The sequence below is a fragment of the Carcharodon carcharias genome, chromosome 18, assembly GCF_017639515.1.
Source record: "Carcharodon carcharias isolate sCarCar2 chromosome 18, sCarCar2.pri, whole genome shotgun sequence".
In the NCBI taxonomy this organism is placed as follows: domain Eukaryota; kingdom Metazoa; phylum Chordata; class Chondrichthyes; order Lamniformes; family Lamnidae; genus Carcharodon; species Carcharodon carcharias.
The window spans coordinates 49,300,554-49,315,725 of record NC_054484.1 but is presented as its reverse complement, the minus strand read 5'-3'; the positions used below and the strand labels follow the sequence as shown (position 1 = coordinate 49,315,725).

At 45.6% G+C, this 15,172-nt stretch overlaps 1 protein-coding gene across 1 annotated transcript in view; it reads left to right on the top strand.

Moving 5' to 3' along the window:
- Positions 1–15,172, top strand: part of LOC121290964 (glutamate receptor ionotropic, kainate 1-like) — a 384,058-nt gene that overhangs the window by 313,760 nt on the left and 55,126 nt on the right. The window lies entirely within an intron of this gene.

Below are 15,172 nucleotides of genomic sequence, written 5' to 3'. Positions count from 1 at the left end.
CCATTTTTTGTATTTTTCTGCCTGGTTTCTGTTTGCCTAGCCCATTGATTGCAAACAAAAGAGTATGCCTCATGGCCTTTTCCCAGGACATTGCCCAACAGAAGGGACTTTTCCTATAGCCACCTGAACCCCGCTGTCAGGCTCAAATGGAGGTTCAAAAACCTACACTGTGTGGGGAACAGTCACTCTATGTGATTTTGGTCGGAGCAGTCAATTAGCTGTCATAGGTCAGACTTGCTGTCCAATTAAGGACAATGGGCAGGCTCTCAAAATTGGAGGGACAATCAGAATCAGGGATCTTCCAGCCTTAAAGAAACAGCAGACTGAAATGGCAGGTAAATGAGGGAGAGGATGATTCAAAATAGAAGCCCAATTTTTCCTAAATTTAAAATTAAAAATGGTCTTTGCCAATGGACCACCACTGGGGGGAGGGATCATGGGCAATCCCTCTACAGGACGGCCTGAGGCTGCCAATGCAACCAGGCAGGCAGGGAGGGCCTGTAAGCTTATCTGGAGCAGTGGTTCCTTGGTCTGTCACCGGGAGGCCGCCTCCAGGCAGCTAAAATGGCCTTTGTCACCTCTGGGAACTTGGAGGCTGACTGGAAAATCTCAGTCAGCCTTTGTTAATAAGCCTTAATAAGTTTAATTGGTTTAATTGTCTACCCATCGCATGTGGGTGGGTAGCTATGCTGCTCCCAACTCACCTCTGGGAAAATGGCCTGTGGGTGGGTTGGAGTCGGGGAACTGGAACCCAGGCCTGTGGTGCTATTTTTAGTGCCCACATCGCCTCCATTCCCGGTGCCCAAGCAGGGGCCGATAATCAACTCCGACCACGACCATTAATGTACAGCTGGTACATTCAAAAATTCTTGCCTGTCCTCATCCTCATGCAGTATCATACTTAATAAAAAGGCCTTTCAGTACATATACAAAGCTCGACATCCTTGGCAGAAATCCTGTCATTCTCCTTTGTGTGAGAAAATGCCTTCTCTTTTAACAAAAGCTATTTGATGGTGAAGAACATGGTTTTCAGCACCAAAAATGTGCACTTTTTAATTTACAGCAAAATCACTTTTGTGATTACAGTAAAACTGTATAACTATATTCACAATGCTCATAATTCCAACCTCCCCCTCTGCATTCCCACAGTGGCACTTGCAGAAGCAACATCCTTAAAATAACCCTTGGTATCATTATAAAAGAATATTTGCATTAATGAGAGCCAAATAAGTTTTTTTTAACAGCTCTTCTTATGTAAGTTTTATAAAAGGTAGTTGAAATAATTCCTGATGTCGTTCATACTGAATGCTCTGACAGAAAATTAAACTTCTTTAAATTCAGTTAGATATATTAGTAACACTTTTGACTGTCATGCTCTGTTATGTCTTATGTTATCTCTTGGAATACAATGTACCCTTGCAGGGTACAACACATTATTTTACAAATGCAAAGTTTTCCACTGATGTAAGACATTCTATTCTTCCCCTCCTGTCCTGAATGTATTGCCTTTAAATATCAGGCCACTTGGCCATGGAGAATATCACAGCTGAGCCAAATCTTGTCATCACCTAATGTCAATTTACATATACTTCCATCAGGGGTCACATGATGATGAGTAACTATGGGAATCCTGTTATGTAGTCCATGAATGAGGAGGGACTTGCAAGGCTCCTGTAACTGCCCTGGATGAGATCAGCTAACTTTGCATGGACCAAGGATTAAACCTGGAAGCACTCTGGTCTACATTGCACTTATGAAGCAATACAATAGGAGAAACCATATGACTTTTTATTGCATTCAAAGCAATTATCTTACAGTAGGTTGGCTGATAGTTATTGAGTTATGGGTTCGTTTAATGTCTCAATGATGAGATCTTGAGACTTGTATGTTTAAACATGAACCATTTATTGGTAGCCTTGAACTACATACATATCCCAGTTATTGCCATGTATGGTGCTGCTCCCATGCAGGTAGGCTGCTTCTAGAGCATCCTGTCTGAGTCCATTATCATGTGACTCTATACAGCATACCTTGGGTGATGCTATTCTCCAGTCCCATGTTAACACTCGCTCTGCTGAGCACCTTTACATTACAATGGCATACAGGCATATACAACATCATACACTGATAATAGACTTACTTCCAGAGACAGAAATTTGTTGCTCAAAGCCTCACTACAAGGATCTGAGCATAACATCTAAGATGATACTTTAGAGCAGTTCTTGGAAATGCATATTGAAAGTGATGTCTTTTTAATGAAACATTAAACCAAGCTCCATCTACCTATTTAAGTGGATTTGGAAGATTTATGAGTACTGTTCAAAACAGCAAAAGAGTAGTCCCGGCCAGTATTTATCCATCAATTAGATTCCTAAAATAAAATTAATTAGTCACTTACCGCATTGCTGCTTATGGGGCTTAGCTGTGTACCAATTGGCTCTGGTGTTTGCCCAACAAAACAACAGTGACTATGTTTCAAAAGCAATTAGTTTGATCTGAAGCATTTTGGAATATCCTGAAGACATGAAAGGTGCTATACAAACGCATTTTCTATTTATTTTGTTAGGTAACAAGATAAAGCATACATAGCGAATCACAACAGTAGTATACTCACTCACAACATCAGTAGGCACAAGTTATAAAACTTCCTTTATGTCAGCCAACCATCTAATAGAAAGATTTTATTATGAAAAAGAGATGTGATGGCAGAAAAAGGAATGGTAAAACCCCATCATTTTGAAAAAAGCTTAGCAAATTGGGCAGCAGAGCTGTGAAAATCCTTAATCTGCTACTATTAGCTAGCAAATGTATCCTGTCTATTATTGACTACAATCAAAGAGTGTTTTGCGTAAATAGGTTTTGTGTTTTGCAGTAGTCTTTTTTAGTTTGTAAAATATTCCTCTTTGATATTCAAAAATTCTGCAATATCTGTGAACAAATGTCTCTACCATATGACACTAATGTCACAAGGAAGAATTTTCGCTGAGCGGGCGGGCGTGCACCCGACCTGCTCGTGTGTAAATTAGAGAGTGTGGGCGTTGGGCAACTGCCCCAACTTCATTGTGCACTGGCGCAATATTTCATTCAGCAGGCACGCACAAGAGTCAGAGCCACACCCGCCATCAATTACGAGACCAGTTAAGACCATTAAGAAGGCAATTAAGCTGGATTTTATGTTGCCCATGAGATTTCACACACGTGGCATGGGGAAAACGGGCAGGTGGGCAGCTGACAATTTGCTAAACCTCATCCAAGGGCAGGATAAGAAGGGTCAGCAGCATTGCCAGTGTGAGTATTGAGGAGTTTTGGAGATAGTTTGTTGCTGGTTTCTTATTGGTACTTGGCAGCTTCACCTCTGTTCGGGGCTTAATTCTGAGCATTTCCAGGCTTCTTTTCAGGACTTAACGGTGTCTCCAAGGCCCCCCAGAGGATTCCGACTATGTGGAACCTTCCAGGTATCAGACAGCCTTCTGTTACCCTGGTAATGGGGATTATGGTCTCCGCTTGCAGAAAATTGTGAATATGGCAGATTAAAAGATGAAATAATCAGGGACAGAATTGTTGATGGAGTCTTGGAGGAAGTATTGTCTGACCACTTGCAGTCAAGAGATGATTTAACCTTAACAAAGGCAATTCAACTGAACAAACAATCTGAGGTCAGGGTAACAGGGAGAACCATATCCCAAAAATGACCTACCCAGCTAAATTTACCAGCAGAGGGGTGGCCAGACAAAAGCAGGGGAGGCAAGAAGAGTGTCTGTCAGCCACCCCAGCTAAGTGTAATCAGTGTGGCAGAAAAAAACGCAGGCACGAAAATTGTTCCGCCAAAGAGGCCAAATGCTGTTTTTGCAGAAAGAAGTGTCACTTTCAACCTGTGAGTCACAGTAAGAAGCCTGTACAGAATAAGCAAAAAGTAAAACTTTTGAGAGGTGGCAAGATCCATGAAGTAGGAGATATCAACGATATTCCTTGGAGGGATCCAGGAACCAAGCAGAAGCTGCTGGAGTGCTGATATACTAGCAAAGGAAAGCAAGACACACTTTAAGTTAGACACAGGTGCAACAGATTTGATTCTTTCTTATGCTGAATCATGGTTGGAGAAAAGTTCTCTTCAGTCATCATACATACGGGTCAGAGTTACAGAGCTCAAGGTCATAGGACAACTGAATGTAACCCTTCAATATAGAGAGAGAAAAATCACTGAAACCTCCCATCATTTTGGAGGTTTTATTTCAACAGATTATGCTTTGGCATGACATCACTGCCAAAAATCTTTCAGAGGACAATGTCAAGTATCCTCAAAGGACTAGATGGAGCCATATGTCACATGAATGATGTCCTGATCCATGGATCCATTCAGACAGAACATGACGCTAGAGTACAAACTGCACTGCAACACCTACAGGAAGCAAGACTTACACTCAACAACAAATGTGAATTCTCGCAACCGACTGTCAAGTTCCTTGGGCATATTGTGGACACATCTAGTGTCAGAGTTGATCCACAGAAGGCAAGAGAAATCAAGGAGTTTTCGCAATGTGACAGATCTCCAGAGCCTCATGGGTATGGTAAACCAAATTGGAAAGTTTTGCACAACCTAGCTGTTGTCAATGAGCTATTACATCAGCTGTTAGCACAAGACAATACATGGTGCTGGGAGGAAGCACAACAGAGGTCTTTTGAAAAAAATCAAAGAGATGCTGATATCACCTGATATTTTAGCTCACTATGACCCAGAACTCCCCACTATCATTGTTGCAAATACATCTACAGGACTGGAAGCTCTACTCTTTCAGATATGGATGGATGGAAGGCATAGACCACTTTACTACACATCCCATTCACTGACAGAGACTGGACAGAGATATGGTGCAGAATTTAGCCCTTGTTGGATGGGCTCAGCAGGGGAGGGCGGGTAGCCGACCGCCGCTCGCAATCGAGGCCGGAAGGCGATTTCGCGCTGGCAGGTCAATTAAGGCACGCCCAGCATAAAATGTGAAACCCTGATTGGGGCCACACCGCCATTTTACATGAGCGGATCAATTAAGGCCAGCCCAGCGTGATGTGCACCCGGAAGTGCCGAGCGCTACCTGTGCAGGCGGGAGGGGTGGTTACCTGACTGGTTCCCTTTGCTCTTTCAGACATGCAGAAATCTCCCTGCCTCAGGGAGATTTGTTTAACTTATGGAAATTTGAATAAAGGTGGGAAAAAAAATTTAAGGACATGTCCCCTCATGTGAAACTGTCACATGACCTGGGACATGTCCATTATTTATTCCAAAAATTTTTACTTAAATAATAAACCTTTCATGAAACCTCATCCCGCCTTAAGGTTGGACGGGCAGCTCAGTTAATTACATTAATTACTTTTTAACAGGCCTTAATAGGCCTTTGACAGTTTGGTGCGCTCACCGAACTAACAATCTAAATGATGTGTGGTGACGTCGGAATGTACGCCCGATGTCACCGCGTGCCGTCATATGTGTCGGCAAGTGGGCCCCCACTCTGGCTTATGACATGAAAATTCTGCCCTCTCTGTTAGCACAACACTAGCAAGGCCTGAATTTTTCCCACGTTGGGTGGGCTCGGCAAGAGCAGGCGGGGACAGTCGCAGAGCCGACTGCCGCCCTCAAACAGCTCCGCACCGCCATTTTACGTGGGCAGGGCTATTAAGACCCACCCAGCGTAATACGCGAACGGTAGCACTGAGCAATACCTGTGTGAGTGGGGGGGGGGCGGAGGAGGGAGAGTCGGGTCCAATGCTCTTTCATGCATGCGTGCGGAACAGTGTTTCAATCTCCCTGAGACATGAAGCTCCCTCCGGGAGATTGAAGCACTTTTAAAAAACATAAATGAATGTAATAAAAATTTAATAAAACATGTCCCCTCATGTGACTGTGTCACATGAGATGGGACGTGTTTCTATTTTTCAAAGAATGTTTTTATTCAATTTGTAAAAGCTTTAGGAAACCTCATCCCAAGAATGTAAAGGCCGCTTGGCCTTTTCGCCTGCCCACCAACTGTTAGGTTGGACAGGCAGCGTAAAATTGAAATTAATTATTTCCTTAATGGCCTTAATTGGCCTTTTAAATATCGGCGGGCATGCAGCCAACTCCAGCGCGCGCCCGCCAAATCAAACATCGCAAGTCAGTGCAGTGATGTCGGGATGCACATCCGACGTCATTGGGCGCCATTTTACATGCCGGCTTGTCGAGTCTGCCCCCGCACGCCGACTGTAAATTCTTGTCCGAAGAATATTATAACCAGCCCTCAGAAGCCCCTATTAGATGTGGGACTGTTTTCTTTTCATTCTTTCTTGGGATGTGGGCATCACTGGCAAAGCCAGCATTTATTGGCTATCCTTATTTGCCCTTGAGCTGAGTGGCTTGCTGAGCCAATTCAGAGGGCACAGTGAGATGGAACAGATGTGCACTAGTTGTCACACAGAAGTAGCCTCCTACACTGTGCGAATTGGGTGATGGAAAGGATTGGTCTCAGTTGTGGGATGACCACCACATTTGAAAATTCTGCCAGCATTTATGATCTATAGACATCCACATGAAAAAATATACACTAGTTTTGCTACTGAGCAGTCTTGCAGAAGAGTGGAAATATAGAACACTATGTGCCTCTTGGAAAATAGATACTTACACTAAACTGCTTGTACATGAATACAGCATATGGCATTTCTCTTCGGTTAAAGAGGATACTGTGAGTAAATTCTCAAAGTATGTCAAGTATTCTGGAGGGATATATACCATCAGAATGCTACTAGAGTACTAAAATAGTATCCCAATCTTATTAGCAATCACTTGTTTAGTGCAGTAGAATACATTGGAGGAGATGAACCTTCAAATGTATTTCAACTTTGGATGGTCAAAAGCAAACTGTTGGGCTTTCAGTAGGTCCCTATGGAGCCAGATTAAGGTTCAGCTATGGATCACATAGGGCTGCATTTTCCAGGCAAGGGGGCGGGGCCCGTTCGCCAATGTGTAAAATTACGGGGGGTGAGGTCAGGCGTGCATTCTGACATCACCCCGCATCATTTAGATTTTCAGTTCGGCGGGCACGCAGCCAAACTGTCATAGGCCTATTAAATCTGTTAAAAAAGTAATTAAAGTGATTAATAGACCTGCCCGTCCAACCTTAAGGTCCAACCTTAAGGTCCAACCTTAAGGTCCAACCTTAAGGTTGGCGGGTAGGCTGGGAGCCCAGGCGGGCTTCTGAAAATACATGAAACCTCATCCATGGGTGAGATGAGGTTTTATGAGGCTATTAAAATTTGCATGAAATCTCTAAATAAAAGAAATTGACATGTCCCACCTCATGTGACAGTGGCACATGAGGGGACATGGCAGTAATTTTTTTCTCATCTTTATTTAATGTTTCAAACCTAAGCCGATCACCCTGAGGCGGCACTTAGCCTCAGGGAGATCTGTGCGCCCTTTTATGCACATGCGCGAAAGAGTGCACTCCCAGCTCAGGAAATCCCCCTCCCCCCCTTCCCACACAGGGAGTGCATAGCGCTTCCTGACAGGTGTCATGCTGGGCGGGCTTTAATTGGCCCACCCGCATAAAATGGCAGCGCGCTCCCCACTGGGGGCGCAATTGGGAACCCGCCAACTCGCACCCGCTCCCGCAAAACCTCCCCAACTGGGGTATGATCCTGCTCATAGATTTTACTGAACCAGACCTTCTTCAATGTCCAAAGCTGCACTTGGGCTTTTTACCCCTCACACATGCTTCGTAGAGTCAGAGTTAAAAGATGTGTTTGCATGGCTTTCGATTTGGGGTCATTCTTCATTAATGAGTTGCTGGTTGTCAAGAACATGTCACAACAGATTACGTTTATACAGTTTACTCTTTCCCTGGAATCGCTGAAATCTAATACCAGCTCAGTATTTGGAATTCCCTAAAGATATATATAATTTAAAGCAGATAGGTAGCCTGGGGATGAACACCATATTGATCCATGGATCAGTTCTCTGTCAGTGAGTTTGATTGGTGATGTAATTTGCAGAGTTCCTCCTTGAAATCCTGAGGATCAGACAGAAGGTTGAAACTGGATAAAGGGATGCCTTTCCATAATACCCTCTCAGAAGCCAGGTTTGGTGGCTGTGCTGCTTTTGATGATTTGAAGGAGTTATTTTTGATTACATGTTAGCAGAGTTTTAAAGAAAAAGACACAACAGCACAACACCATCCATATGCTTTCAGATAATGAGTACAGTAGCTCTGAATGTATAAACTCCAGATTAGGACAATCTTTCAGGAAATTGAATTGAAAAAGAAAATCTCACACCCGGTAACATGTAAGGGTAATTATTCATTCTTTGTAGTAGTTAGCCTGGGCAACAGAATTTAAAAATCCTAAATAAGTGGGGACTATACATTTAAGCCATGAAATTCAGTTCCGTGGCACCTAGTTTCTCAGCATCACAAGTGCCCTTTTACCTCCAAAATGGAGTTTGCTGCAGGTGCCTAGGTTTAGCATCGAACAACACTAAACACCATTGTGCTGAGGGCAGAGAGCATCCATTGGAAGCATGCAGAGTAGGCAGGATGTGATGTCACTTAGTATAACACTGATTTCATGTTTGCACTGCCATTTGGAGCCCAACGTTAAATACACAAGTCTAAACATGTATTCAGCAGCAGGAAGGACTCCATATTAATGCTATTTAAAGGAATCATTAACTACTTAAAGATTACTTACTGATTAATATCTTCTGAATCTTGCTGCAATTGAAGAAGTGTTTGGTTTCCAGAGTTTTTAAAGTTGGTTAAGTCTATAGGGAATGGAATGGCAGGTGCTGTGGGACTTTATCCTAACTTCAAGGATTCTCCTCAAGGCTATTGCTCCCAGACATGGATGCAGCAGTGTGTATCCCCCCCCGGGCCACAGCATGACCAGGAGAATGAGCAGAGGAGGCACTGGAGAAGCTGCTGGAAGATGACAGCGGAGGAGGAGGAATAGTGCTGTCAGCAAGAGGGCAGAATAGCCCTGGGTGTTCAGAAAGCAATTCTCATACTTGAATCTCAGTGAGGATCAGTGTGTCAGACATCTACATTTCATTATGAACGTCGTCACTGAAATCTGAGATGTGCTGCAGCATCTGCAGTCTCAGAGCAGGGAAAGGATGACTTTGCCTGTGGCTGTGTAAGTGAACATAGCAATGAACATTAATATGTATTGTTCCTTCTGGGCTGGAGCAAACAATACTTGCAACACCTCCCTGTTTGCTATCCACTATTACATAAGCAAGCTCACTGGTTGCAAGCCACTCGTGCTCAGTATCTCAACTCATGCGGACCTCGCCTCTAAGAAATCCTCTAAAGTTCTTGCACAATATCAGTATCTGAGCTAGTGGCTGCAAGTGTGAGAGTGAGTTTCTGCTTCTTCACTAACTGCTTGCTTGTCCACTTTCTTCCCTCCCACCAATGCCTGGCCAGGTTGCAATTCTTGAGCATTTGAAAAGCGAAAGGCAACAGGTGTAGGGCTGTGCTGAGGGGAAGGGAGAAAACAAATGGTGGATTCTACACCATCTGCATCTTTTAAATGTGTGGGATATGAGAATCAGAATTAGGTATGTGCATATCATCACCTTCAATGGTTTCAGCCCCACTTCCAGCCATGGTTTCAGGCTGCTCCAATGATGGTTAGCACCATCCCCTCTATGCGTGTAAGAACATGCAGCCTGACCCCCTCCAGTTAGGTGCTGCTGCCTTCATTTATGTGCCACCTTGTTCTGCAAGAGAAAGAGAATTGTGCTAGTGAGTGTGGTGCAATTTGTTTGGTTGATATGACTATCGTAGTTCAATACAGGCAGTGTGTGCAGGCTGTGAGCTATAGGTGTGAGGCTGGCAGCAGAGCTAAATGTGAGGATCAGGTGAAGCTATGAACTTTATGTATGTGTCTTGATGGATAGAGATTGGTGGCAGGTGAGTGTGGTGTGTGATGCATTGAACACTGTGCAAGGTTCGTGTTGTAATTAGTAGGGTATGGCATTTGATTATGCATTCTCAACCACACATGTGGTTTACTAGATTGTTACCTGGAGTGAATGGGTTGTCTTCTGAGGATAGGTTGGACAGGCTGGGCTTGCATCCACTGGAGTTTAGAAGAGTGAGGGGTGACTTGATTGAAGTATATAAGATCCTGAACAGTCTTGACAAGGTGGAAGCAGAAATAATGTTTGCTCTTGTGAGTGAGTCCAGAACTGGGGTACATTGTTTCAAAAGTTATGAGGCATCCTTATAGGACAGAGATGAGGAGAATTTTTTTTTCTCTCAGGGGGTTGTGCGACTTTGGAACACTCTGCCTCAGAAGGCAGTGGAGGCGGGGTCATTGAATATTCTTAAGGCAGAGGTAGATCGATTCTTGTTAGGCAAGGGAATCAAAGGTTATCGGGGGTAGATGGGAATGTGGAAATGGAAATACAAACAGATCAGTCATGATCTTATTGAATGGCAGAGAGGACTCAAGGGGCTGAGTGGCCTACTTCTGCTCCTATTTCATATATTCGTATGTAGATCTTTGGATTTCTTGCAGCACTGCATCCAGGTCCTCAGGGCTTGACTCCTGGCAATGATTACCATGGCTTTCTGTTCCAACTGCCTTAAACAAGGTTTGTCTGAGAGCCTCCTACCCCCTTTGAGGATGGATGATATCTATCCTCCTCTCCACCTCTTGCATTAAGGCCTCATGTGCAACATCAGAAAATCTTGGGGCAGGATTTCCCTTCGATGATCCAATGTTGGGATCAAATTTGGGTGCAACCCTGCACTGGGTTGGCAACCACCAGCCAATGTAATATTGGCAGGATTGGCCAATTAATGGTCGGAGGGCACACCCACTGTCAGACTGGCTCATGAACCTGGAGGGCTAAAAGGAGGCCCTCCAACACTGAAGGGGCTTCAGCCTGCTGTTGCAGGTAAGGGAGAGAGAAGACACCACCAGCTTGAGGCATCTTCTCAGCACTTTTGACAAAAGTGAAAAAAAGATATGGCCACTGCTACTGGACTACCATTGTGAAGGGGAACCCATCTCCATGGCAGGCTGCAGTCCCAGCTGTGGCAAATAGGTATGGTGGCTGCAGGGTTTCTGAAAGTGATCCTGGAGCATTAGTCCCTGGTCTGCCATCATGAGGCCACCTTCAGTCATCTGCCAGGCTCTGGAGGCCACAGGGTACCTGCAGGCTGACTGGAAAAATTCCAGTCAGCCTCTGATCAATGGTCTTAATTGGCCCCTTAATTGAGTTAACAAGCTCCCTCCGCTGTGAGCAGGTAGCTGTTCCACACCCAGTCAACCTCCAGAAAAGAGGTGGAGGGGGTTGGTGTGGTTGTAGGGACAAACAAGCAGTGATAGAAGCAGATCATCAAAAGATGTCAACGACAATAGTACAATAGAACACATAGGTGTTAAAGTTAAAGTTGGTGATATTATCTAAACGAATGTGCTAATTAAGAATGGATGGTAGGGCACTCAAGGTATAGCTCTAGTGGGTTTTTTTTTATATAATGGAAATAGGTGGGAAAAGGAAAATCTTTATAATTTATTGGAAAAAAAAGGGAAGGGGGAAACAGAAAGGGGGTGGGGATGGGGGAGGGAGCTCACGACCTAAAGTTGTTGAATTCAATATTCAGTCCGGAAGGCTGTAAAGTCCCTGGTCGGAAGATGAGGTGTTGTTCCTCCAGTTTGCGTTGGGCTTCACTGGAACAATGCAGCAAGCCAAGGACAGACATGTGGGCAAGAGAGCAGGGTGGAGTGTTAAAATGGCAAGCGACAGGGAGGTTTGGGTCATTCTTGCGGACAGACCGCAGGTGTTCTGCAAAGCGGTCGCCCAGTTTACGTTTGGTCTCTCCAATGTAGAGGAGACCACATTGGGAGCAACGAATGCAGTAGACTAAGTTGGGGGAAATGCAAGTGAAATGCTGCTTCACTTGAAAGGAATGTTTGGGTCCTTGGACGGTGAGGAGAGAGGAAGTGAAGGGGCAGGTGTTGCATCTTTTGCGTGGGCATGGGGTTGTGCCATAGGAGGGGGTTGAGGAGTAGGGGCTGATGGAGGAGTGGACCAGGGTGTCCCGGAGGGAGCGATCCCTACGGAATGCCGATAAGGGGGGTGAAGGGAAGATGTGTTTGGTAGTGGCATCATGCTGGAGTTGGCGGAAATGGCGGAGGATGATCCTTTGAATGCGGAGGCTGGTGGGGTGATAAGTGAGGACAAGGGGGACCCTATCATGTTTCTGGGAGGGAGGAGAAGGAGTGAGGGCGGATGCGCGGGAGATGGGCCGGACACGGTTGAGGGCCCTGTCAACGACCGTGGGTGGAAAACCTCGGTTAAGGAAGAAGGAGGACATGTCAGAGGAACTGTTTTTGAATGTAGCATCATCGGAACAGATGCGACGGAGGCGAAGGAACTGAGAGAATGGGATGGAGTCCTTACAGGAAGTGGGGTGTGAGGAGCTGTAGTCAAGATAGCTGTGGGAGTCGGTGGGTTTGTAATGGATATTGGTGGACAGTCTATCACCAGAGATTGAGACAGAGAGGTCAAGGAAGGGAAGGGAAGTGTCAGAGATGGACCACGTGAAAATGATGGAGGGGTGGAGATTGGAAGCAAAATTAATAAATTTTTCCAAGTCCTGACGAGAGCATGAAGCGGCACCGAAATAATCATCGATGTACCGGAGAAAGAGTTGTGGAAGGGGGCCGGAGTAGGACTGCAACAAGGAATGTTCCACATACCCCATAAAGAGACAGGCATAGCTGGGGCCCATGCGGGTACCCATAGCCACACCTTTTATTTGGAGGAAGTGAGAGGAGTTGAAGGAGAAATTGTTCAGCGTGAGAACAAGTTCAGCCAGACGGAGGAGAGTAGTGGTGGATGGGGATTGTTCGGGCCTCTGTTTAAGGAAGAAGCTAAGGGCCCTCAGACCATCCTGGTGGGGGATGGAGGTATAGAGGGATTGGACGTCCATGGTGAAGAGGAAGCGGTAGGGGCCAGGGAACTGGAAATTGTTGATGTGACGTAAGGTGTCAGAGGAATCACGGATGTAGGTGGGAAGGGACTGGACAAGGGGAGAGAGAAGGGAGTCAAGATAACGAGAAATGAGTTCTGTGGGGCAGGAGCAAGCTGAGACGATCGGTCTACCGGGGCAGTTCTGTTTGTGGATTTTGGGTAGGAGATAGAAGCGGGCCGTCCGAGGTTGGGCGACTATCAGGTTGGAAGCTGTGGGAGGGAGATCCCCAGAGGAGATGAGGTCAGTGACAGTCCTGGAAACAGTGGCTTGATGTTCAGTGGTGGGGTCATGGTCCAGGGAGAGGTAGGAGGAAGTGTCTGCAAGTTGACGCTCAGCCTCCGCGAGGTAAAGGTCAGTGCGCCAGACAACAACAGCACCACCCTTGTCAGCGGGTTTGATGACAATGTCAGGGTTGGACCTGAGAGAATGGAGTGCAGTAAGTTCAGAGAGAGACAGGTTAGAATGGGTGAGAGGAGCAGAGAAATTGAGACGACTAATGTCGCGCCGACAGTTCTCAATGAAAAGATCGAGAGAAGGTAAGAATCCAGAGGGAGGGGTCCAGGTAGAGGGAGAATATTGGAGATGGGTAAAAGGATCCGTTGAACTGGGAGAGGACTTCTGCCCAAAGAAGTGAGCCCAGAGACGAAGACGGTGGAAGAAGAGTTCAGTATCATGCCGAGCCCGAAATTCATTGAGGTGAGGGCGTAAGGGTATGAAACTAAGTCCTTTGCTGAGCACTGAACGTTCAGCATCGGAGAGGGGAAGGTCAGGGGGTATAGTGAATACACGGCTGGGGTTGGGACTGGAAGAAAGGGTGGGGACGGAGGGACAGGCAGGGGTGGAGGGTCCTAGATGGGTGTTGGTGTCGATGAGTTGTTGGAGCTTGCGTTCCTTAGCACTTGAGAGAAAGAGAAAAAGTTTCTTGTTGAGGCGTCGGATGAGCCGAAGGATAAAATGAAACTGGGGGCACGCACAGCTTTGAAAAAGGGTACGGCGGTGCTGCTGGAGGGAGAGGTCGAGTGTGTTCATATGGCGGCGCATGGCACTGAGAGTGGATTTCAGAATGTGACGGGAACAGCAGTCCGAGAAACGTTTTATGTCCCGGAGATACCTGTAATCCTGGGTGGGTTCGAAACATGAGGGGTGGAATTTCAGTTGAAATCCACGTGGGGTAAGTCGGAGACGGAGACAGTCACTGAGAAAGGAGATATGGCTGTGAAAGCGGGTTTTAGTAAACACCTTGTCAAACACTAGGAGAGAAATGGAAAGCAATGAAGGTGAACATGGCAACAGAGAGATCCGGAAATCTTGTCGCAGAGAGGAACAGAACTTCTTCAAGGAGGTAGGCATTTCTTGAAGAGCAGTGGCAGTCAATTAAACACAGAGATAAAAACAAAAAACTGCGGATGCTGGAAATCCAAAACAAAAACAGAATTACCTGGAAAAACTCAGCAGGTCTGGCAGCATCGGCGGAGAAGAAAAGAGTTGACGTTTCGAGTCCTCATGACCCTTCGACAGAACTTGAGTTCGAGTCCAGGATAGAGCTGAAATATAAGCTGGTTTAAGGTGTGTGTGTGGGGGGCGGAGAGATAGAGAGACAGAGAGGTGGAGGGGGTTGGTGTGGTTGTAGGGACAAACAAGCAGTGATAGAAGCAGATCATCAAAAGATGTCAACGACAATAGTACAATAGAACACATAGGTGTTAAAGTTAAAGTTGGTGATATTATCTAAACGAATGTGCTAATTAAGAATGGATGGTAGGGCACTCAAGGTATAGCTCTAGTGGGTTTTTTTTTATATCCAGGGGATCAGGACCTTGGTGGGGAGCCAGCACTCCAGCCAGCATTGGGAAATTTCATGCCTGTCTCTGTTCCTGCCTCCATATCAATACCAAAATCCTGTTCTTGGAGACTGCTGGCTGCCAGTGCTGGTTGCATGCCATTATCATTTAAATTAATAAGCAGGACAAAACTTGCATGTACCCTGCATCAAAAGCAATGAGCATGGATTAAGTGCAATCTCTGAGCCTGTATTGTGGGGTTAGCATTTGTGGCCTTAGTGTGTCACTGCGTTGTCAATAGGTACTGATCCCTCACAATATCCTGTACCTTCTGAATGTCATTCTCAAAAAGCACTTTGAATCTGAAAGCAG